Raw genomic sequence first — 22654 nt, 5'->3', positions numbered from 1 at the left:
AGCACTCACTCAGGGGAGTCCTCCTGGGCAGCAGGCAGCAAGCACCATGCTGTCCTTATGAGGCTTCAGGCCCCGCCCCAGGCCAGATGGTAAGTGGCAGAAAGGAGCAGGGCCCTCGGCACTCACTCAGGGGAGTCCTCCTGGGCAGCAGGCAGCAAGCACCACGCAGTCCTTATGAGGCTTCAGGCCCCACCGCAGGCCAGATGGTAAGTGACAGAAAGGAGCAGGGCCCTCGGCACTCACTCAGGGGAGTCCTCCTGGGCAGCAGGCAGCAGGCACCATGCAGTCCTTATGAGGCTTCAAGCCCTACCCCAGGCCAGATGGTAAGTGGCAAGAGCAGGGCCCTCAAGCACTCACTCAGGGGAGTCCTCCTGGGCAGCAGGCAGCAAGCACCATGCAGTCCTTATGAGGCTTCAGGCCCCACCCCAGGCCAGACGGTAAGTGGCAAGAGCAGGGCCCTCAAGCACTCACTGAGGGGAGTCCTCCTGGGCAGCAGGCAGCAGGCACCACGCAGTCCTTATGAGGCTTCAGGCCCCACCCCAGGCCAGATGGTAAGTGGCAAGAGCAGGGCCCTCAAGCACTCACTCAGGGGAGTCCTCCTGGGCAGCAGGCAGCAAGCAGCACGCAGTCCTTATGAGGCTTCAGGCCCCACCCCAGGCCAGATGGTAAGTGGCAGAAAGGAGCAGGGCCCTCGGCACTCACTCAGGGGAGTCCTCCTGGGCAGCAGGCAGCAGGCACCACGCAGTCCTTATGAGGCTTCAGGCCCCACCCCAGGCCAGATGGTAAGTGGCAAGAGCAGGGCCCTCAAGCACTCACTCAGGGGAGTCCTCCTGGGCAGAAAAGGAGGGAAAACGAGCAACGAATTAAATAGACGATGAAGGGGTCTTTACATTGTCGTCCATAAATCTTTCCCTGGCTTTCATGGCCTTCATCACAAAAACCGCTACCACATGGGTAATGCGTGGGTTTGCATCAACTAGCAAAAATTTTACTCTATCTTCAGGACTGGTTATAGAGTTGGGTATAATTTGCAGCAATGCGTCTCTGAAGCCCGAGTAAATGGGGCAATAGAGGAAGTAGTGTGTAAGATCCTCTTTAATTTTCATAGGGCAAGGACATAAACGATGTTCTACTGGGGTTTTTGTGTATCTACCAGTCAGATAAGCAGTTGGCAATGTTTGAAACCGTGCCATAGTGAAAGCTCTCCAAAGGGTGGGATCAGTGATCTCCACCAAGTAGTTGGCACAGATTTTGACTGCTTTTACTCGGGGGAACCAGTAGGAAAACCCAGAGTTTTTTATCTTAGTGGAGTCCAAAAAGGCGTCTTTTTCAAAGTTCCTGTGATGGGATGATGAGCTGCTTGTGCGTAAAAGCTTAGTCCCTCAGAGTTTGGTCAGGTTAGCAAACCTCTGTGTATAACGGAGCCCCTTAAGCATGGCTCCCTCAATCGCTGGCAGAATCCGACAGTGGGCGTTTACGGAATCTCTTCCAACATAAGAGCTCCTTAACGGAAACGCGTCTTCTGGACTCTCGACGCGACAGTTTCCGGTGGGGGGTGGGTGTCCCTATAGGAGGTCCCGAAACCTCCCCACTGTTTTCGCTGGAAGTGTCTCTGAGCCATCCCTCCGACTCACTTTCCCTCGGAGCTCCTTCTCTCCCCCTGCTGGTTCCCTCTTCGGCTGCTAAGTCTCTCCTAGCCTCCGTGAGCCCTTCCACCACCTGTCCTTCCGATGGCAGTTCCCTGACAGATCCATTCCCGAACTTTATCAGGGCTCCACAATTTGAGAGTATTAAACTCAGGTAGGTTGTATCTGGATAGAATGTCTAGTAGGTTTTTATGCCAAATGGTATTATTTTGTAGTGATACAAAGGCTCTGTAGTGATACTGAGACAGTAAGTCACTACTTTCCAATTCCAGCGGAAGAGGTAGAGGGTGTGGCCTTTCGGGGTTTCTGAGCTCCCCCTTTCCCCCTCGAAAGGGCCGCTTACCCCTTGACAATTGGTAGTGGGGTGACTCCCGCCACACTTATCACACACATGGGGATATCTGCAAGACTGCCGTTGGCACTCTCCTTTGTTGAAACCCCAACAGATTATCTTACGTCCGGGCTGAACAGGGGCTGCCTTTGGCTTGGGTTGTTCCAAGGCCTTCCTCTCAAAATGTGGGACCACGTAAGTGGTCCACACGTCCAAATCCCTACGGTCCCATCAAGCTGTAGGGATTTTTGCAGCGCGACGTCGAAAATTTTCATCGTAAAGGATTGCTGCCTCACTGCCAGCCATGGCCTGAGCCGAGCGGACAATAGACAGGTACACAAAGAGATGCAAAGCTCTCCAAGGATAAGAAGCCGAGACAACCCCAGCAAAGACCTGGAAGCTATCCAGCCAGCGCTTAAAAGTCCTATCTGTCTTTCTAAGCGCAGTCTGCCTCTTAGGGGCAGATACAGCTTTGTCAAGAGCATCCAGGCTTGCGGTTGGTGGTGCCAGATCAAAAATGTCCACATAGCGACCATCCAAAATCCTGGACCGCAATTTAGAGGACAAATGAGCCCCTGGTATGTCTCTAACAGAGTTAGTAGAGACTCTTGCATCAGGAACCAATCTACCATCGCGGCAATCAAGGATTGCCCCATACCTGGCCCTATGTGAATTAGCCCTGCATTGCCAAGCCCATTTTGGCAAACCACCAATGGGCTCTCCAAAACCCCAAAAAGACCCAGGGAGGTGTCGGCCTCGTCCCCTGAACTCTCAGAAGATGTACCTGTGGAAGAAAATGATGACTCACCCCTCCTCCTCTTGGCATATCTTTTGGAACTCTTCTTACGGTGGCGATGCCCCCCGGAAGAAGATTTAGCCGGAACAGGCAAGCTGTACTCCATTGAAGAGTCCATATCTGCCTCAACTTGTGCGGCACCTAAGGTAGACTGAATAGAAAAATCATGTGAGAGACCCGAACCCGACGGTAAAACAGGGGAGGACTGAGCCGGCAAAATTGCCCTGGCAGGAGTCGATCCCCTGACCCGCTTTCCTAAACGTCGCCTAGCTGAGTGTCTTCCCCTCCCTGAGCCAACCTGAGGCACAGGTAAGGCAAGGGACCGGGGCGGGGGTTCCGAAAGGAAATCCCCAGCCCCTGCAACTTCACTCCCATCTTCACTAGATGATGACGGAACTGGGGAAGAGGCAGGTGCTGTAGGGGCAGGCACCAGCGAAGTCGATGGTCGGGAAGCACAGCGTCAGATAAGGCCATCCACCTCCGCAGCAAGACATGCCAAAGCCACAGGGTCACCTGATATCCCTGGAACCAGTGATTCCAATTGACCCCCATACTGAGGAGGGGTTGGAGAACGCAGGGATTGTGACGGGCCCTTAATGGGCCGCTTAGCAGAGACGACCATCACCGCCTTTTTTCCAGCCTTTTTTGGGGCCATGTCTGATAATAAAAGACAGTAAAGTTAGCAAGAAAGCTGGACTTTAGTAAAATGACAAAGTTAATAATAATAATAATAATAATAATAATAAAAATATTAAAAATAAAAATAAAATAAAAATAAAATTACCAATAAAATTAAAATTAAAATAAATTAAAAAATTGATTAATTTTCAATCCAAATTAATCCAGTAAATAAAATAAATTAAACTCCAATTAAATTAAAATTAAATAAAATGAGTAAGCCAAATCAGATCACAAAGAAGTAACAGGGTAAATAAAATAAATAAAGAAAGAAAAGGATTGGCCTGAAAAGAGACCACTTAAATCAAATAGAAGCAACAGCACCTATTTGCTTCAAAAGAACAGCAAAACTGAAATAAAATAAATCAGGGTGCAGTACCTTTCAGACGCCACCAGATGGCGCTCTCAGCGCAGCAATAAAGTAAAAGACTGCAATTGCAGCTAGTGGCCACAGGAAGTCACTGTTATACAATAAATTGGAAAAGAACGCTTGTTAAGTGCAATTGCAGCTAGTGGCCACAGGTGACCACTGTTGCACAATTAATTGAGAAATAACGCTCGTAAAGCGCTGAAAAAGACGTGCAGAGAACCGGAGAGCTGGGAAGGCCGCGTTTATGGCGCCAGCCCCCCAGGGGCAAAAAACAAAACAAAACACCCCTTACGCCCCAAAAGGGGGTCGCCTAAAGGCCGTGGTGGCCGCGCCAAGCACCCCCAGTGGCCGTATGGATTTTGAAAAAAACCTGAATAGGCCCCCACAACAAATGGCCGCTGAGGGCTGAAAATGGAGGCCGCGGCCTGGCAGTTTGAGTTGGAGGAGCACTCCAAGGGCCCAGCAGGCCTCCTCCTCCGGTCTCCCTAGGCTCGAGGACGAAATTTAAGGTCGGGGAAGGCTGCAGCGCCAAAAGGCCTAAATTTAGGCCGCGTGAAGGCCACGGCCTGGGCGCCTGGGCAGCACGGCCCGCACTCGCAGGGGCCGCCCAGAGCCCCCGAAGGCTGCCCGGTGTCCCAGGAGGCCCAAATGGGCCGAATAAATTCAATTAAATTTAATTAAATTTTGGGGAGCACCGGCCAGCTATTAAATTAAATTTAAAAATGGATCCTGAAGGCGTGCCGCCTCCCCGGAGCCGCTTAAGCCGAGGATGGCTTTAAACGACAACAAGAAAATAAGGTGAGCCTAATTCCCTGCACCCCCCAACCAACCTTGCCCTATGGGCCTAAATTCACCCACAGCGTGGGTTAGGCAGGGAAGAAATGGTGAAGGGAAAAGGAATAAGGCACAAATATCACAAGGTCTCCTGCAGTGTTGGCTCTGATCCGATTGATCCGATGCACTCTGCAAAGAGAAAGAGAAACCAGAGTGCACTGATATATATATATATATATATATATATATATATATATATATATGCTTTCGTAGATTTTCACGGGTACAGGAATGCAGGTTTTGGTGTTGGAAAAGACACATGAAAGAAACAGGACACGAAATTAATTTTGCAGATTCCAAATTGCTCTTTAACATGGAACATCACCACAAGAGAATAATCATGGAAGCCATCGAGATAGAGAAACACCCTCACAACATGAACAAACGTGACGACACATCCCGCTTGCCAGACATCTGGAAATTAGCCCTCCCCACAAAAACTGACACCAGATCCAGAGGCACACAGAACGCCATCACCAATCAACCACACCAGACCCAAACCCAGACCCTCTCCACAGATAAATTACAGACACCATCCAGTAGCCAAACCATGGTGGCACCTCCGGATGCTGCACCCCCCTGCAATCCCTACACAGATCTGGCTGACACAGGCCACAAAACCACAGCTCGCCCCTATACACGAAGCCAAGCCAGAGCACAACTAAGTGCAGTACAGCCATCTTCTCAGAAAAACTCTTCACAAAGTTCAAGAGGTCAAGACACAAAGACTTTAGCAACTAATCCACACCTAATGACCCACCTAAGTGGTACTCAGGATATCACTCAACAAATCACTCAAGATATCCCTCAAGTAATTAAGGAACAAAAGAAGAAAAGGCACACTAGCCTGGGAACTTCCTCTCTGCCCAGAACATTGGAGGCTATACACCACACCCCCTCAACAGTATTTATAGGAACTCAAACACTGAGATCCTGCTCTGTTCCAGTAACAAGAAGCCGAAAGCACCAGCCTGAAGATGACGAGTGAGACCTCGTCGAAACGTCGCCTAGACACCCCAACTTTTACACGGGAAGACACCCGAGGACACCAAAACCTGCATATATATATATATATATATATATATATATATATATATATATATATATAAATTCTTTTTATTGATTTTCGCTTAAATAACCAAAAAGAAAAACGAAAAAACAGTTTCAACCGTTACATAAAACCCCCAAAACACAAAAAGGAAATTAAGTAAATTTCTGAGCATAACAGAAAAATAGTGACCATTTCCCATTACAATTCTTTGTCTTCTCATTTATCTCTTTATATCTTTAAATACTTAAGTCGTTCCTTTGTACACCTATTGACTTCCATCCCTCCCGGTTTCAGGCTTCTTAATATGAGTAATTTATTTCTCTTGCAGTTAATAATTATAATGGTTTACACATTATAAGATCTATATCAGTCCTGCTGTAGTTTTTATGTTTATAGTTCCCTTCAATGTAAGTCATAAATTTGTTCCAATCGTTAATGAACTTTGTATTTTTTTGGTTTCTAATTTTTTGTGTCATTTTTGCAAGTTCTACAAATTCAAATAACTTTGTTTGCCAATCTCTAATTTCTGGGGTACTTTGGCTTTTCCAATTTTGGGCAATTAATAGTCTAGCGGCGGCTGTGGCATACTGAAATAGCGTTTTGTCTTCTTTTTTAATTTCGTCCCCAATTATTCCTAGTAGAATGGCCTCTGGTCTTTTGGGGAATGTATATTTGAATATGTTCCCAGTATTTCTTCATTACATCGCATGTCCACCACATGTGGAAAAAGTTACCCTCTTTAATTTTACACTTCCAGCAAAACTTATTACCTGTTTTATACATTTTCCCCAGTTTTGCCGGGGTAATGTACCACCTATACATCATCTTTTCTAAATTTTCCCTCAGTGTTAGACATGCTGTGAATTTCATTCCACTAGTCCATAAATTCCGCCACTTATCATACTCTATATTATATCCCAGATCCATTGCCCATCTTGTCATAACCTCCTTTATTTCTTCATCTTTGGTGTCCCATTCCAATAATATATCATACATTTTGGATAATAATTTAGATTTGCCCTCAATTATTTCTATCTGGAATTTGGATTTCTTCTCATTCATTCCTACTTTTTTGTGTTCTGTCCATATTGTGTTTATTTGGTGGAATTGTAGCCAGCTTGCTAATTTACCTTTCAACTCCTCATATGTTCTCATCTTCCATCCATTTTCTGATCTTATTAGTAGGTCTTCATAGGTGAGTCTTTTTCCTTCCATATTTGTTTTTTTGATCGCTGAGATATCGATTGGTGATAGCCACCAGGGTGTTTTCCCTTCTAGGAGCTTTTCATTTTTCTCTCAGACTTCATAAAGAGGCCCCCTAATAATGTGACTTGAAAACCCTTTATGTACTTTTTCTTTATTTTGCCATAAGTAGGCATGCCAGCTGAACCTATTGTCGAACCCCTAGAGGTCTAATAAATCGGTATTTTCCAAATTAATCCAATCTTTGATCCAGCAAAGGCAGGCTGCCTCAAAATATAATTTCAGGTTGGGTACCGAGAATCCCCCTCTCTCTTTCCGATCTGTAAGAAGTTTGAACCTAATTCTTGGCCTTTTTCCTTGCCATATAAATTTCGAAAGAGTTTTTTGCCAATCTGTAAACATTTTAGAACCTCTGATCACTGGGATGTTTTGAAAGAGAAACAGCATTCTTGGAAGTAAGTTCATTTTTATTGCCGCCATCCTTCCCATCCACGAAAGTTTCACTCTACTCCAAGTGTCCAGATCTTTCTTTTTCTGCTTCCATGTCATAAGGTAATTATCTTGGATCAGATTTATATTTTTAGTGGTTAACCAAATTCCCAGATACTTTATTTTTTTTGCCACTTTAATTCCATGCTGTAGCTCTAGTTTTTCATTTTCATCCTTTCCCAAATTCTTCGTCAACATTTTGGTCTTTAATTTATTTAATTTAAAACCAGACACCTTACCAAATTCTTCTAACATCTCCAAGGCCTTACCAACACTTTCTTGTGGATTTTCCAGGGATAGAGTGCACTGATATTTAAAGACTATGGTCCCACCCACCCAATTTGCAACATACAATTTGCCCCAGCAACCCGGTTATCCAATCGCAATGCCAGGCAACAACTATTAACCTACCTGGCAACCAGAGGCCTGGCCCGGCGGCCCACACCGCAACATGTGCTCTCATTTATTGGAGAACACGCTTTCTCTGCTCTTTCTTCTCCTTTGTTTTGTCTGTTTAAGATGTTGTGCACAGCAGCTACTGGGACATGGAACAGTGAGGTGCATATCATCTGCCTTCATGTCATGTGCAACTGCTTCCCAACCCAGGACATTTGCTCAATCAATTTGCAGGTGACAGTTTTGTAATTGCAGAGTTTTCTTTAGGCAGGGGGTTGGGGTAGTTGCACATCTACAGCCATGTAAGAGTGGCAGCAAATTGTTGCAACCACCCTTGATTTCAACAACAAGCCTTGTTATTTCATTTTTGTAATTTCATTTTCAGGCCTTTTTCTCACTTGCTTGTGTTGTTGGTCTTTGCCTTCAAACATCTATCAATAACTCCACATTCCACTCCCGTAGAACCATGTAAGTTTGGTGTGTGGGATGGGTTTCTAGGAGGTTGGCTAGTCTAACACCCTATCCAGTGTAGAAAAGTCAACATTAGAGCATCCCTAACAGATGACTATGCAGCCTGTTCTTGAATAGCTCCAGTTTTAGGGCATATGGATGAGATTCGTACTGAAGATGGGGTTCAAAGCAGCTGTAAGGCATTAGCTTGGTTCCATTCAAAACAGTGCAGCTAAGGGCAGCCACCACCAAATTATTATAATTATATAATCTGACCAAACAGATCAGATGTCACAAATTATCCTCTCTCTTTCACAACAATCTGCTGCAATTGCAACAAGGGGGGTGAAAGTTCCAGAAAATTATTTCATCAGGTCTCAGTAATGACTTTGGAGTCATTGTCCAATACTCATGGCACAACAGTGTGTCCCTGGCACCCATCAGTACCCCAGCTTTACCATATGAGCTGTGCTTTTAGGCTTTTGTTACATTTTGATTTGGGCCCTTGAAGACCAGAACTTTGGCTTGGGAACTAACTTTGCACTCCCAACAAAGTTGGACCCCACACCAATGAGTGCAAAGATGGAATCCTTCAATAAACTAGTTCTCATGGACCTTGGATATTCAGGTAATGCATAGGTGGCAAAGCACACCAGTGAACTTCTCCCACATTAATTTTGGAATAGTGTCAATGTGGTGGAGGTATTCCAGTTATAGAGAGACATACTACCATTTGAGATGGAGATGCCACAGAATACATATTTTCAATATTCTATGAGAACAGATTGATTTTACCCCACGGTTTTGATTCCTTTCACTCTTTAAAAGGTTTACTTTCACTCTTTACATGGTTTAAAAAGTCTCTTAAGGGAACAGATCACTTTCTATACTTGCATGTTGCATCGAGATTATTGTTTGCCCCAATGTGGTGGAAATTACATGTTTGGGGAAGAGACCAAAGTATGAAAATGTACGGATATTGAATCTAACTGAGAAAATAAACCATAATGTAACAGTGCTGAAAAGAAATAAACAACATATGCATTTTATGCCATCCTGTGGCCATTTACTTCGTATCCTGGCTAAAAGCATCTAAGCAATGTGTTGTCAGCAGAATCACCATAAATCTGGATGTCCGTCACCTGCTTGATGCTTTAGCTGAAGATGACTACAGTCGGGATGGATGCTTTCATACAATGCTGATGAAATAACGTAGGAGAATTTTGTAGAAAATCTTAAAAAAGAACAAATGTTTGAAAAATATGGATACTTATGTGTTAGCTGGAGAGATTGCAGAAAGGGTGGCATATTCTGATTTTGTGTAGCTGCTTATGGTTGTTGTTGTTGTTGTTATACATTTTTGAAAGCCAATAAAATATACATTGGTAAAAATGGTTCAGGTATCAGAAAATATAAAAGGTTTCCAGTTAATAGAGAAATATAATGCATATAGATGAGGTTGTACTGAAGATGGGTAGTGAGGTGGGTGCAAACTTCTAGTTTTATTCAATTAAAGGCAACGTGGCTAAAGGCAAGCAGATCAGATGACTCCAAGTGTCTTCACTCTTTGCCAGCAATGTGATGCAATTGGAACAAGGAGGAATGAAATTGCAGAACCCTGGTACCTGTCTATAACCCTGAGCAATGCCTAGTTTTACCACCTCAGCAGTGCTTTTTTCTGGGGCCTGGAAGATGATAAAAAATATATGCTCTTTCCAACCAAGTTAGACACCACATAAAACAAAAGCAAAGGCAAAAGCTATGACTCATGGTAAATACACCCTGTTTTCCAATTAAAACCCATCATTCTTTAAAAAAAACCAAAAAAACCCAATAAAATGAAAAACTTTTAGGGGTCCTGCTCATGAAACAATAATGTCTGAAAGGAGCAGATTGTATGTTTCTATACACGTTGCATTAGGAAAATGGGAAAGGGGCAAGACAAAAAATAATGGGATTTCAGTACGGCATCTTTTAAAATTATAACTTAAGAAGCATGAATTTTATAGGGGGAAACAAATCCTATGTGGAAAATGTATTCTGAGGTTTCTAATCCTGATGTGACTGTAAGTTGGTCTCATATCCATTTCCTGAAGGAACTGCAAACCACATTAAATTTTATTAAGAAACTACAGGCAGTTGAAGATTTTATATAGCACTGGTAGGGAAGCATTCCTACAGACTCCCAGGCTCGTAAGAAAGCCACAGACTGTGGCTCCCCAACCATGGAAGTAGAAGAACCAACTCCTGGGTGAGCTTTGGTTGTAAACCCAGCAAAGCAACCTTGGTCCCTCTGTCCAGTATTCACCCAAAATATGCATGTGAGACCTAAAATGTACCCCTAAGCCCCATGAGGAACAAAGCACAGGCTGATCCCTAAAAGGTATCCTAAACCCAATAATTTCAGAGTGTGCCTAATGTTTTCTTCTCTCCAACTACCTCCCTTGCCCAGACTCAATGCAAGGTAGACACACCAATTTCTTTCCACTTTCTTCTTCCTATATCTCTCTATAATACAGTGGTACCTCGGGTTACATGCGCTTCTGGTTACATACGCTTCAGGTTACAGACTCCGCTAACCCAGAAATATTACCTTGGGTAATAAGCAAAAGAACTTTGTTTCAGGATGAGAACAGAAATTGTGCAGCGGCAGCAGGAGACCCCATTAACTAAAGTGGTGCTTCAGGTTAAGAACAGTTTCAGGTTAAGAACAGACCTCCAGAACGAATTATGTTCTTAACCCGATGTAACACTGTAAATGGTATCACAACATAGTGGAGGCCTCCTCATAAGGAAGATCATTGTCCTTTACTTCCACATACATATTTTTACTCTCTATCTCAACTTTACATCCCTACACCCCATTTATCTGCTTCACTGCCATTGGCTCATCCCTCTGCTGGGCTGCACTAATGACCTTTGAGCTAATCTGCAGCTGAACCAACAAGGGCTTCCTCAACTGCATCTTTGCACATTGCCTGGTACTTTCCACTTGACTGGTTCAGAGTGATGAAGAGTGATTGAGAGTATTGTCTTGTTTGTGTTGACAGCTAGCTCCATGCTGTGTGAGATTTCAATTCTCACCAAGTACACTTCTGAGTCATTGACAGCAGCAGCTGAGCTCACTTGCCATCCCCTTTTCCCTAGGGGGAAAAGTGGCCCCTTTTCCCTAGGGCCACTTCCATGGCAGGAGAATCAGTCTTACTGGTTGAAGCCTCCAGTACATCCATGCAATATGAAGCCATGATGGGTTAAGGGTTTTCTTAGATGTTGAAGGCTGAGGGCTACTCTTCTTAGCTGCAGATTACTTTCTTGCTTACAGTCTTACCAAGAACAATCTAATATCCAAACCTTCCTCCTCAGAAGAGGAATCCTGTGGTGGGGGATACTGTATTTTTTTCTGTTTATAGGACACCCCCATGTATTAGATGACCCCTATTCCATGTATAGGATGACCCCCAATTTCAAACTTTAAAAATATGAAGGAAAATATAGTCTTATACAAGGTAAAATACAGTATGGGGATTTCTTTGCAGGTTGCATCTTGGTTTTGCCCTTGCCTTTGTAGTCTCTAGATTCTTTCTTTGGTGACATTACAATTTAAATCACACATTAATGCCATCGGAGGGAAATGCTGAAAAGTTTTTGGCAAGAGCTAATGAAATGAAAGAGAATTAATTAAGCAATTCAACACTGAGCTTTGATTTTCGCTATGTCCCTCTGTGTCTTCTTGGCAAACATACAGCCCCCACTCCCAGACCTTAGGGAACCATTTGTTCCTACATGTTGCCCACAGCGTGAATCCTTGGCCTATAAATATCTCCATGTAAGCCTCTACTTGCATCATTCCTCTTCCCTGGTCCATCTCTTTTGAGTCTCCCGATCTTTCAAAAATGATGAAAACACTTCTGAGCACATGCCTCCTCTTGGGCCTGCTTTCTCCAGGTGAGTAGCAACCAGTGCAATGGGATTCTTTAGATGACTGGGTGGGAATGTGGGTGAGGACAGGATATCAATATAAAAGAGAGTAAGGACTGCTGGCTAACCAAGGGAAGTAAACTCAAGAGTTTAAGCACTTAAGCCTTGGTGACCAAGTATAGTCAGTTGTAAACATTTATTTATGTGGCAGAGGAATCAGAATAATCATGCTAATAAGTGAAAGCTACAGTTTCCAAGATACTTAAGATAGCCATTTGATCTAGAATTTATTATTATTTATTCATTTATTCATTAATATATGTATTGCTTCATTCCCAAATGGCTTCTGTGCTATCTAGAAAACAGCAACAAAAGAAATCTGCATCTTTGTTAAAATCCAGAATGATTAAAATATACACCATAGTTAAAATAGCCAATAATAAACCCTTAACATAAAAACTACCCTGATTAAATGGTGTGTGAGTGAGAGATAGAATAGGAGAAAATCTCAAGTACTGGAGCAGCAATGAGCATTTCACATAAAGTTCATAACTTTATTTCTCTAGCCAAAGGCCATGGCAATTGTAGCTTGATTTCACATTAAACCTTACAATCATCAAAACAACATATAGTAATTTTATCTAATTTCCTTTCCTATTATTTTTTTCCAGCTGGTGCATAGAAGGGCACTCCAAGAAGCCAATATGGTCTCACAAAAGAAATCAAACTGAAAAAGACAGTTTCTAAAACTTTAATGGAGTTTGACTCTGCCCCCCAGATTTCAGTGTCAAATAGCATTTCAGTAAGCACTATGCTACCAAGTATCTTTAGGGCAGGTTCATTTAGCTGACCTCCCTTATTGTAATAGAATTTCATTAATGCTCCTTTGGTTTTCAGTGCTTTGACTTTCACGACTCAATATTACTCTTCCCAGAGAATGTTTCACTAAAGAGTACACCAAGGGATATGGGTAGCACTGTGGTCTAAACCACTGAGCCTCTTGGGCTTGCTGATCAGAAGGTCGGTGGTTTGAATCCCTGCAACGGGATGAGCTCCCATTGCTCTCTCCCAGCTCCTGCCAACCTAGCATTTCGAAAGCACGCCAGTGCAAGTACAGTATATAAATAGGTACTGCTGCGGCAGGAAGGTAAACAGTGTTTCAGTGCACTCTGGCTTCAGTCATGGTGTTTTGTTGCACCAGAAGTGGTTTAGTCATGCTGGCCACATGATCCCAAAAGCTGTCTGTGGACAAACACCGGTTCCCTCATCCTAAAAGTGAGATGAGCGCCATAACTCCATAGTCACCTTTGACTGGACTTTCCCTTACCTTACCTTTAAACCCAGGTATATAAATGAGCAGGTTTCTTCTATAGCTTCTTGCTCTAAACATCATTTTTTTACTTTTGACTGTGGTCTGTGTTTATAGATAGGCTTTCACACCATGACGCAGGGCAGTTCACAATATAGAATCATTGGCATGCATCAAGATTGAGATATTTCTGCTCCTTTTCCTTTTTTTTCCCCAGCCGGTATATAGAGGGGTACTCTAAGAAGCTACTTTATGGAAGGGAAGGTTGCATTGGCTAAATATGGCACCAAACAATTAATATGAACATTACAGCTAACACATATCTACCCTTTTGCATGACACCTCCTTAAGAAGAAGAACACATTGTACTACTTTACCATCTCAAGAAATCTCTTGCACCAACCTCTATCTCCTTTGTGCAGCAACATCTCTGACATGTACCCACTGTCATGAAAATAGTACCTCATGTGAAGCTCCAGCAAGTCAAGGCTGCAGAGATGATCAAACCTGTTCCTCTGGTGCTCTGCATAACAACATAGGTAAGCTGAATCTTCTCACTTACTTTTGGTCACTTCAAGAAATGAGTTTCTTGTGTAAATTAGCATTATTTATTATTTATTGCCTTTATATCCCAACTTTTCTCCAAGGAGCACAAGGTGGCGTATATGGTTCTTCTCTTATGCATTTCACCTTGTGAGGGATATTAAGCTGAGAGGCAGGGACTCCCCAAGGTCACTCAGTGAGCTTCATGGCTAAGTGGGGATTTGAACCCTGGCATCTCAGATTCTAGTCTAGTCCAACATTCAGCATCAATACTCAGCCACATAACCTTACTCCAGCCTTCCTTTTCTCTTTCCATCACATGCAGGCTTCATCAGAGAGAACCTGGCATGCATCAGGCTGGGGTTTTGGCCCTTTAGAAATTTCTGAACTACTGCTCCCATCCACCTCAGCCAGCGTGATCAATTGATAGAGATGGTGCAAGCTGTAGTTCAGTAAATTATTTGCTTATTGTAACTCACTCTACGTGGGGCTGCCCTTGAGACTGACCCAGAAACTCCAGCGAGTGCAGAATGCAGCGGCGAGACTCCTTACGGGGTCCTCGCCGCGGGATCATAGAATCATAGAATCATAGAATTGGAAGAGACTACAAGGGCCATCGAGTCCAACCCCCTGCCAAGCAGGAAACACCATCAGAGCACTCCTGACATATGGTTGTCAAGCCTCTGCTTAAAGACCTCCAAAGAAGGAGACTCCACCACGCTCCTTGGCAGCAAATTCCACTGTCGAACAGCTCTTACTGTCAGGAAGTTCTTCCTAATGTTTAGGTGGAATCTTCTTTCTTGAAGTTTGGATCCATTGCTCCGTGTCCGCTTCTCTGGAGCAGCAGAAAACAACCTTTCTCCCTCCTCTATGTGACATCCTTTTATATATTTGAACATGGCTATCATATCACCCCTTAACCTCCTCTTCTCCAGGCTAAACATGCCCAGCTCCCTTAGCCGTTCCTCATAAGGCATCATTTCCAGGCCTTTGACCATTTTGGTTGCCCTCCTCTGGACACGTTCCAGTTTGTCAGTGTCCTTCTTGAACTGTGGTGCCCAGAACTGGACACAGTACTCCAGGTGAGGTCTGACCAGAGCAGAATACAGTGGCACTATTACTTCCCTTGATCTAGATGCTATACTCCTATTGATGCAGCCCAGAATTGCATTGGCTTTTTTAGCTGCCGCGTCACACTGTTGGCTCATGTCAAGTTTGTGGTAAACCAAGACTCCTAGATCCTTTTCACATGTACTGCTCTCAAGCCAGGTGTCACCCATCTTGTATTTGTGCCTCTCATTTTTTTTGCCCAAGTGCAATACTTTACATTTCTCCCTGTTAAAATTCACCTTGTTTTTTTGGCCCAGTTCTCTAATCTGTCAAGGTCATTTTGAAGTGTGATCCTGTCCTCTGGGGTGTTAGCCACCCCTCCCAGTTTGGTGTCATCTGCAAATTTGATCAGGATGCCCTTGAGTCCATCATCCAAGTCATTGATAAAGATGTTGAATAAGACCGAGCCCAAGACAGAACCCTGTGGCACCCCACTAGTCACTCTTCTCCAGGATGAAGAGGAACCATTGATGAGCACCCTTTGGGCTCGGTCAGTCAGCCAGTTACAAATCCACTGAGTGGTAGCATAGTCAAGACTGCATTTTACCAGCTTCTTTACAAGAATATCATGGGGCACCTTGTCGAATGCCTTGCTGAAATCAAGGTAGGCTACTTCCACTGTGTTCCCTTCATCTACCAGGGTTGTAATTCTGTCAAAAAACGACGTCACATTCACCCAGTGCTATACCAGCTGCACTAGCTCCTGGTGGAGTACAGGATCAGGTTTAAGGTGCTGGTTTTAACCTTTAAAGCCATATATGGCCTAGGACCCTCGTACCTACGTGACCACCTCTCCTGGTATGTCCCACAGAGGACCTTACAGTATTCAAATAAATATTGGGGGGAGATTCCGGGCCACAGGGAGGTTAGATTGGCCTCGGCCAGAACCAGGGCTTTTTCAGCTGTGGCCCTGATCTGGTGGAACACTCTACCACAAGAAATTAGGGACTTGACATCTTTCCGCAGGCCTGCAAGACAGAGCTGTTCCACCAGGCCTTTGACCAAGGCACAGTCTGACCCCCCTTCTGTAATCTTCATAGAACTCTAACTCGATGGTTGCCATTAATTTGATTCTGAACTGATTCTAGAATGTATTTTAATTAATTGACTGTGCTATTTTATGTACACTGTGCTATTTTTACGTGTTGTTAGACACTTTGAGCCCAACTTTGGCCAGGGAGGCTGCAATACAAAATAATAATAATAATAATAATAATAATAATAATAATAATAATAATAATAAGCCCCAAATTAGCCATCACTGCATTTACTAGCAGTCCACACTACACCAGAAGCAGTGAACTCTGGTTTGGTTTTGGTTTGCCTTCCATCATAAAGCAAGGTATTAAGTTTAATATATTATTACAAATTCAATGCAAGGATCATTTTGGGCACCTACAAGTTCTTTCTCTCTTTGCTTTCACGCCAGCTGTTCCAGATGAGATATTACAATGGGGGGAAAGGTTTTCTAGCTACCCTATCTCTCCTTCTTGCATTACTCCTACTAACATCCTTTGAAAGAAGAAGTGTGATATGATGTCATCCTCAGAGACCCCGCCGCCTTCAAATTTTTGCAGGGTGGTGGGACACTCACTGTTCAATGACACTAAGACTAAGCCATGCATCTTCACTGTCTGTGAATTTTGGAGCAATTCATGGGATTGTTGGCTCAAGAGCAGCCACATCTTCATTTTATCTTGAGCGTCTTGTGATTTAAGAATGCAATGAAGGGCCATATGTTCCTTTGGCTTCATAATAGTTCCTGGGACATTGGTCATTTCTACGTTTCAGCTTTCAGTTCTCACCTTGCTTGCATGCCCATCTGAGAAATCAGGTGACTTTTTCATCTGCTACATCTTTCAACTAGAATCTTCCAGACAGACAGATCTATTCCAGTCTCTGCTAAGGGTAGGTGAATTTGTCAATTTTTGTTACTCTCACTTTCTCATTCTCCCCAAACTTCAATTTCTGCACAGTAAATAAGTAAATGAATAAATAACTCATTAAAATGTACCACCATTTAAGAGCAATTTTCTCCTCAAAAATATTTTCATGCAGTTGCAAACCATTTTGCCTAATACAAAGTAACTTTGTTGGTTGTTTTAACTCATGTAGCTGGGTGGCATTCAACTAAGTCAGGGGTCAGCAAGGCTTAATAAACATAAGAGACTTGTGGATTTAGAAGGATAATCGTGTTTTGGTTCATTTTCTTGGTTCAAAAACTGTGCATTATGTAGTTTCTCACTGAAGAATAAAATGTAGTAAAAGGGAAGTATCATTGAAAATATATACATTTAGAGGGAATTCACCAGAGTTTTTGCAGATCTTGTGATTTATTTCCTTTTGTTCTTTTCAGTTCCAGAGTATGAAGTGTCAACTTTCCAGGGATGTATTTATTCCAATTTATGCCACTCAGGTGATTACAGCTTCAGTGCATCTCAAGGTAAATTCCTCCAGCTGAAGGTCCACTGCTGCAAAACAAATGAGTGCAACAAGGAACCTGTCCTCCGTGAGTATCTGCATCTCTGAAGGTTAAGGGCTTATAAAAACAGTGCTTTTTCTGGCAGAACATGATGGAACACAGTTCTGCCACCTTTTGGGGGGAAGGATGCAGGAGGGCTCTGGGACCCCATCAGATCACCTCCTTTCCTAAGCTGGGCAAATTCTCCCCATGCTTGGGAAAGCAGGCATGAGTCTTAGACAGGATCTTGGAACCTGCTGCCTCCTTCCCTTCCCAAATCCAGATGGGCTTTGGGAAGGTGGTGGGAGCACTCTTGGCCTCATCAGAGCATCACACCAACTTACCTAAGCTGAGCAATGCTTCCCAGACTTAGGGAGGGAGGCACTAGGCTATGACAGTAGCCAGGAACCTTGCTTTCTCCTACCCAAAGCCACCCATCTCCGGTAGAGGGGGCTCGGTGTCAGAGTGCTCAGGCCAGTAAGTCAAGGACAGGGGCTTCCCTGTGGAGCTGGTAATCGGTTTGCCACCCTTGAGGCATTGTAAGTGTGCCAACTACCGTTCAAGGCCCATTCACTTGGAGTATCTTCTGAGTAGACGTTTGTAGAAGTTTTAGAAATCCTTTGACACATCACTTTATTTAATTAAATTAAATACACTGCTTGATCGTAAAAAAATAAAAATAAAAATCCAAAAAAGTTAAAATAACAATAAAATAAAAGCATATTAAAACTTGCATCTATTGTATAAACATGGATAGGCTCATACCCCTTCCAATCTGTGCCTCATCCCGAGGGACGAGGGTAGGGTGAGCAAGGATTACTCACCTCCGTCACTGGTGCTGTGCAATGCCAGGTCTATAGGCAACAAAACCGCCACCCTGCAAGATTTCTTTATCTCGCAGGGGGTCGACCTGGCTCGTGTGACGGAGACCTGGGTGCGCAAAGGGGCAACAGTTACCTTATGAGAGATGGCGCCCCGGGGTTTCTCCATCCTCCACCAGTCCCTGGACCACCGCCTTGCCGACGTGGGGATCCAGGGCACAGTCCGATGGCTGCGCTCGTTTCTCTCTGGTCGAGAACAGAGGGTGGCGCTTGGGGGGGGGAGAATTGTCATCGCGCCACTCCTTGGTGTGTGGAGTACCTCAGGGTGTGATACTCTCCCCGATACTATTCAACATCTTTATGCGCCCCCTCGCCCAGCTTGTCCGGAGTTTTGGGCTGGGTTGCCATCAGTATGCCGATGACACCCAACTCTATCTGTTGATGGATGGCCATCCTGACTCGGCCCCAGACACACTGACCAGATGTTTGGAAGCTGTGGCTGGATGGTTACGGTTGAAGCTAAATCCTTCGAAGACAGAGGTCCTGTGGCTGGGACGGGACGATATGGGATTGGAGGGGCAACTCCCATCTCTTGCAGGGGCACAATTAGTGCCAGCGCCATCCGTTAAGAGTTTGGGTGTAATCTTCGACACCTCCCTTTCCATGGAGGCGCAGATTGCAGCTATAATAAAGGAGGCATTTTTCCATCTCCACCAAGCTAAGAAGTTGGCTCCTTACCTCTCTTGCCCTGACCTAGCCACTGTGATCCACGCGACGGTCACCTCCAGACTGGATTATTGTAACTCTACGTGGGGCTGCCCTTGAGACTGACCCAGAAACTCCCGCGGGTGCAGAATGCTGCAGCGAGACTCCTTACGGGGTCTTCGCTGCGAGATCACATTCACCCGGTGCTATACCAGCTGCACTGGCTCCCGGTGGAGTACAGGATCAGGTTTAAGGTGCTGGTTTTAACCTTTAAAGCCCTATACGGCCTAGGACCCTCGTACCTACGGGACCGCCTCTCCTGGTATGCCCCACAGAGAAACTTACGGTCTTCAAATAAAAACATCTTGAAGGTCCCAGGCCACAGAGAAGTTATGCTGGCCTCAACTAGAGCCAGGGCTTTTTTGGCTGTGGCTCTGACCTGGTGGAACACTCTGTCACAAGAGACTAGGGCCCTGCGGGACTTGACATCTTTCCACAGGGCCTGCAAGACAGAGCTGTTCCGCCAGGCCTTTGGCCAGGGCACAGCCTGACTCCCTCCCTTGGCAACCTTCGCAGAGCTCTGGCCCAATGGTGGCCAGTGGCTTGAATTTAATTAATTTTATAATGAATGATTTTAGAGTGTTGTTTGTGCTGTACTTTTGTACTGTTTTATTGTTGTTAGCTGCCCTGAGCCCGGCTTCGGCTGGGAAGGGCGGGATATAAATAATTTTTTTTTTTTTTTTTATTATTATTATTATTATTATTATTATAGCAGGCACCCACTTTTGTTTCTAGAAAAAAAGCACTGTATGAACCAATGATATACAGTATGTCAATTAGTTACAAGAAAAGTATAGAATTCTGTCTTTTGGTCCATTCAGATGCGGGGTGCAAGGGACTAAGAAGTATCTATGGTTGATCCTTGAATCTGGAATGAGTGGAGTAGATAGATGTTCCTTACATACATCTATCACATTTCAAACAAGCAGTCAGTGGGGCTGAAGGAAGAGAAGTAGAAATATGGAAAATATGGGCATTGCTCTCCCCAGTGTGGATTCTGGGCCTGCTCACTACTTGCTTGCACACACACACACACACAGAGAGAGAGAGAGAGAGAGAGAGAGAGAGAGAGAGAGAGAGAGAAGAGAGAGAGATTACATCCAAGAGAATGCAGCTGTCTGTACCTTCAGATACAGAGAGCTAGAATAAGAGAGCAGATAGCTAGCCTGATACATTTCTACTCCAGAAAATACACAAAAAATAGTGTGCATGACAAAAGGTGAAAGACAAAAACATTTTTTATAGATGCTCAGCAGAGGTCCCTGTTCTGCAAAGTTGATGGCAAATGTAGGACACTATGTGGAGGTAACATGTCCAGTTAGGGTCAGAAGTTACTAAAAGGCATGAAAAAAAAAATCAAAATAAAGGTACAATAAAGAGACGGGGGAATGAGGTGTATCCATATGCTGACTGTAGGTTTTTATTTTGGTAGTTACACCACGTGAAGATCTTTCCCCCAATGGTCGACAGTGCCCAGCCTGCTTCAGAAAGACCGATTTTTCCGGCAAAACAGGTTGCCCACGTGAGGGGACTGTCAGCTGCCTTGCCAATGAGACCAAGTGCATTAACTATTCTAGTAGGATGTTATGTGAGTAATATTGCCAATGGGGCAAGAAACTCAGCTCCTCTCTGTCTCTTTCTCACTTCAAGAAAAGTAATGACTGATATTATTTTGCATTTTATTTATGATAGGTGTGTATAGCTTTGATTTCTTTCTGAGGGAAAGGGCAATACTCTAGTCCTGTTCTGGATTCCATACTATCTGCATATGAATTGCATAAGAACTGGAGGGGACAGGCTCACTCAAGGGTAGGGTTTTACCTTGTGTGAGACTGGGAAGCCTACAAAAGTACAGCACACTCCTTACAGCACACCTTTGTCCTCAAATGCACAAGGTGCATCAGAGCAGAGGGGTACAAGGGAGGGTGCAGGACCAGCCAGCACATCACTGCTTCTCCTCACAACAGTATGCACCATTGGGTGCTGGTCCAGGAGTACCCACCCACCTTGGCCTAACATTCAAAAGTAAAAGAGGCTGGGAGAAAGGAGGGCACTACTAGTGCATCTCTCTTCATCTATCTTCATAAATAAGTTGCATTGTGTTTATTGAATCTTACTGCATCACAAGTGTGCAAAAGAACTGCAGCCTTAGTCTAGCAAAATACATGGGGTGGGAGACCAGGGCTTTTTTTCAGCCAAAACTCATTTCCAGCAACTCTCAGGTAGGCCACATTGCCATTCTAAGAGAACAAGGGAGGCACTCATGTTGAGTTCCAGCACCTCTTTTTCTAGAAAAATAGCACTATGGCAGAGGGTAACTTCCTGTTCACAATGCATCACCATGGTGTTAGCCAAGAAACTCAAATTCAAAGCAAATAATCAGCAGGCAATCCAATTCTCTCCTTTCTTCTTTTACAGCACAGCATAAACTCGAGACAGAAAGGAAGGTCCCTGCCAAAACTGGAGCTTGCAGGCTCTGTGTTTGGCAGGGATCAACTGTAATATTGAGAACTTGATCCCAATGCCAGCACAACTTCCTGTTGGTGCCACTTAGCTGCTGAACATTGGAAGCAAACTTTGCTTTGAACAAGGGGTTCAGCTGATTGGTTGTGACTGCAAGCCCTCCTCTCAAGCAAATGATTCGGAGTAGTTTCCAAGATTCCCAGTTGTTCTGCTGCTGCAGTGAATTTACCTGCCACATATCTCATGTAATATAGTGTTCGTGTAAGTCAAGTGGATGTTGCTTGGGTAGAATGGTCACATTAGGCCACCTGGTGGGCTTAATTTGGCTCACAAGGTAAGACTAGTGATAGTTGGCTGTCAAATTAATCCTACAGGGTTGTAAACATACTGAGCTTTAATAATCACAGTCATCCTTACCCCCAAGCCCCAGAACTCATGCAAAGCTTCTCCTTTTTATTATACAGATCATAATACGACACATTATAGCCTCCAATTCAAAGGCTGTGCAACTGAAGACTTGTGTGCGCTTGATAGAAAAAACTTTGAATATGGTCACCTGGTAGTCCACGGAATTAAAGCAAAATGCTGGAATGCTGCAATATCATCAAAGCAAATTGATCTTGAAGGGTAGATACAAGACGGCAAAGCTCTCCTCCTTGTTAATTCCACCATTCATGGTAGCTGCAGAAGAAATCAGGAGCCTAGTGGTGAGAGGAGGAGTTCAGGCCTCATGGGTTTTCTTTTTCACAATTGGTGAAATTCATCATAAAAAAATAAACTCATCTGGCACATTGAATCTGTATTCTGTATCTCTTTGTTTTATATATGCAGAATGAGTAGAATGCTGAGAAAGGGCATTTGAAGTAAAATATAAGAATTTGTATGTTACTTTGTTCAGCCCCACTTGCATGCCAAGGCCTTGCGACCCTTACAGACAATATTTACACAGACACAATTATTTTGGTTTATGCATTCAAATAGGCCACAGCTTTATTGTTTATGCATTCAAATAGGCCACAG

The 22654-nt window shown here is 44.0% G+C and overlaps 1 long non-coding RNA gene across 1 annotated transcript; it reads left to right on the top strand.

The window, feature by feature from the left end:
* The first annotated feature begins 13892 nt into the window (after nucleotides 1-13892).
* On the top strand, nucleotides 13893-22329 carry LOC309376258. The gene is made up of 4 exons (XR_014171126.1): nucleotides 13893-14010; nucleotides 17481-17633; nucleotides 20604-20759; nucleotides 22099-22329. It is a non-coding gene; the product is annotated as an uncharacterized lncRNA (long non-coding RNA).
* The last annotated feature ends 325 nt before the right edge of the window (nucleotides 22330-22654 follow it).

The sequence above is a fragment of the Podarcis melisellensis genome (genome assembly GCF_964234715.1).
Source record: "Podarcis melisellensis genome assembly, chromosome: 8".
Classification (NCBI taxonomy): domain Eukaryota; kingdom Metazoa; phylum Chordata; class Lepidosauria; order Squamata; family Lacertidae; genus Podarcis; species Podarcis melisellensis.
Note: the sequence above shows the minus strand (reverse complement) of the source record. Positions and strands in the feature narration are given on the sequence as shown.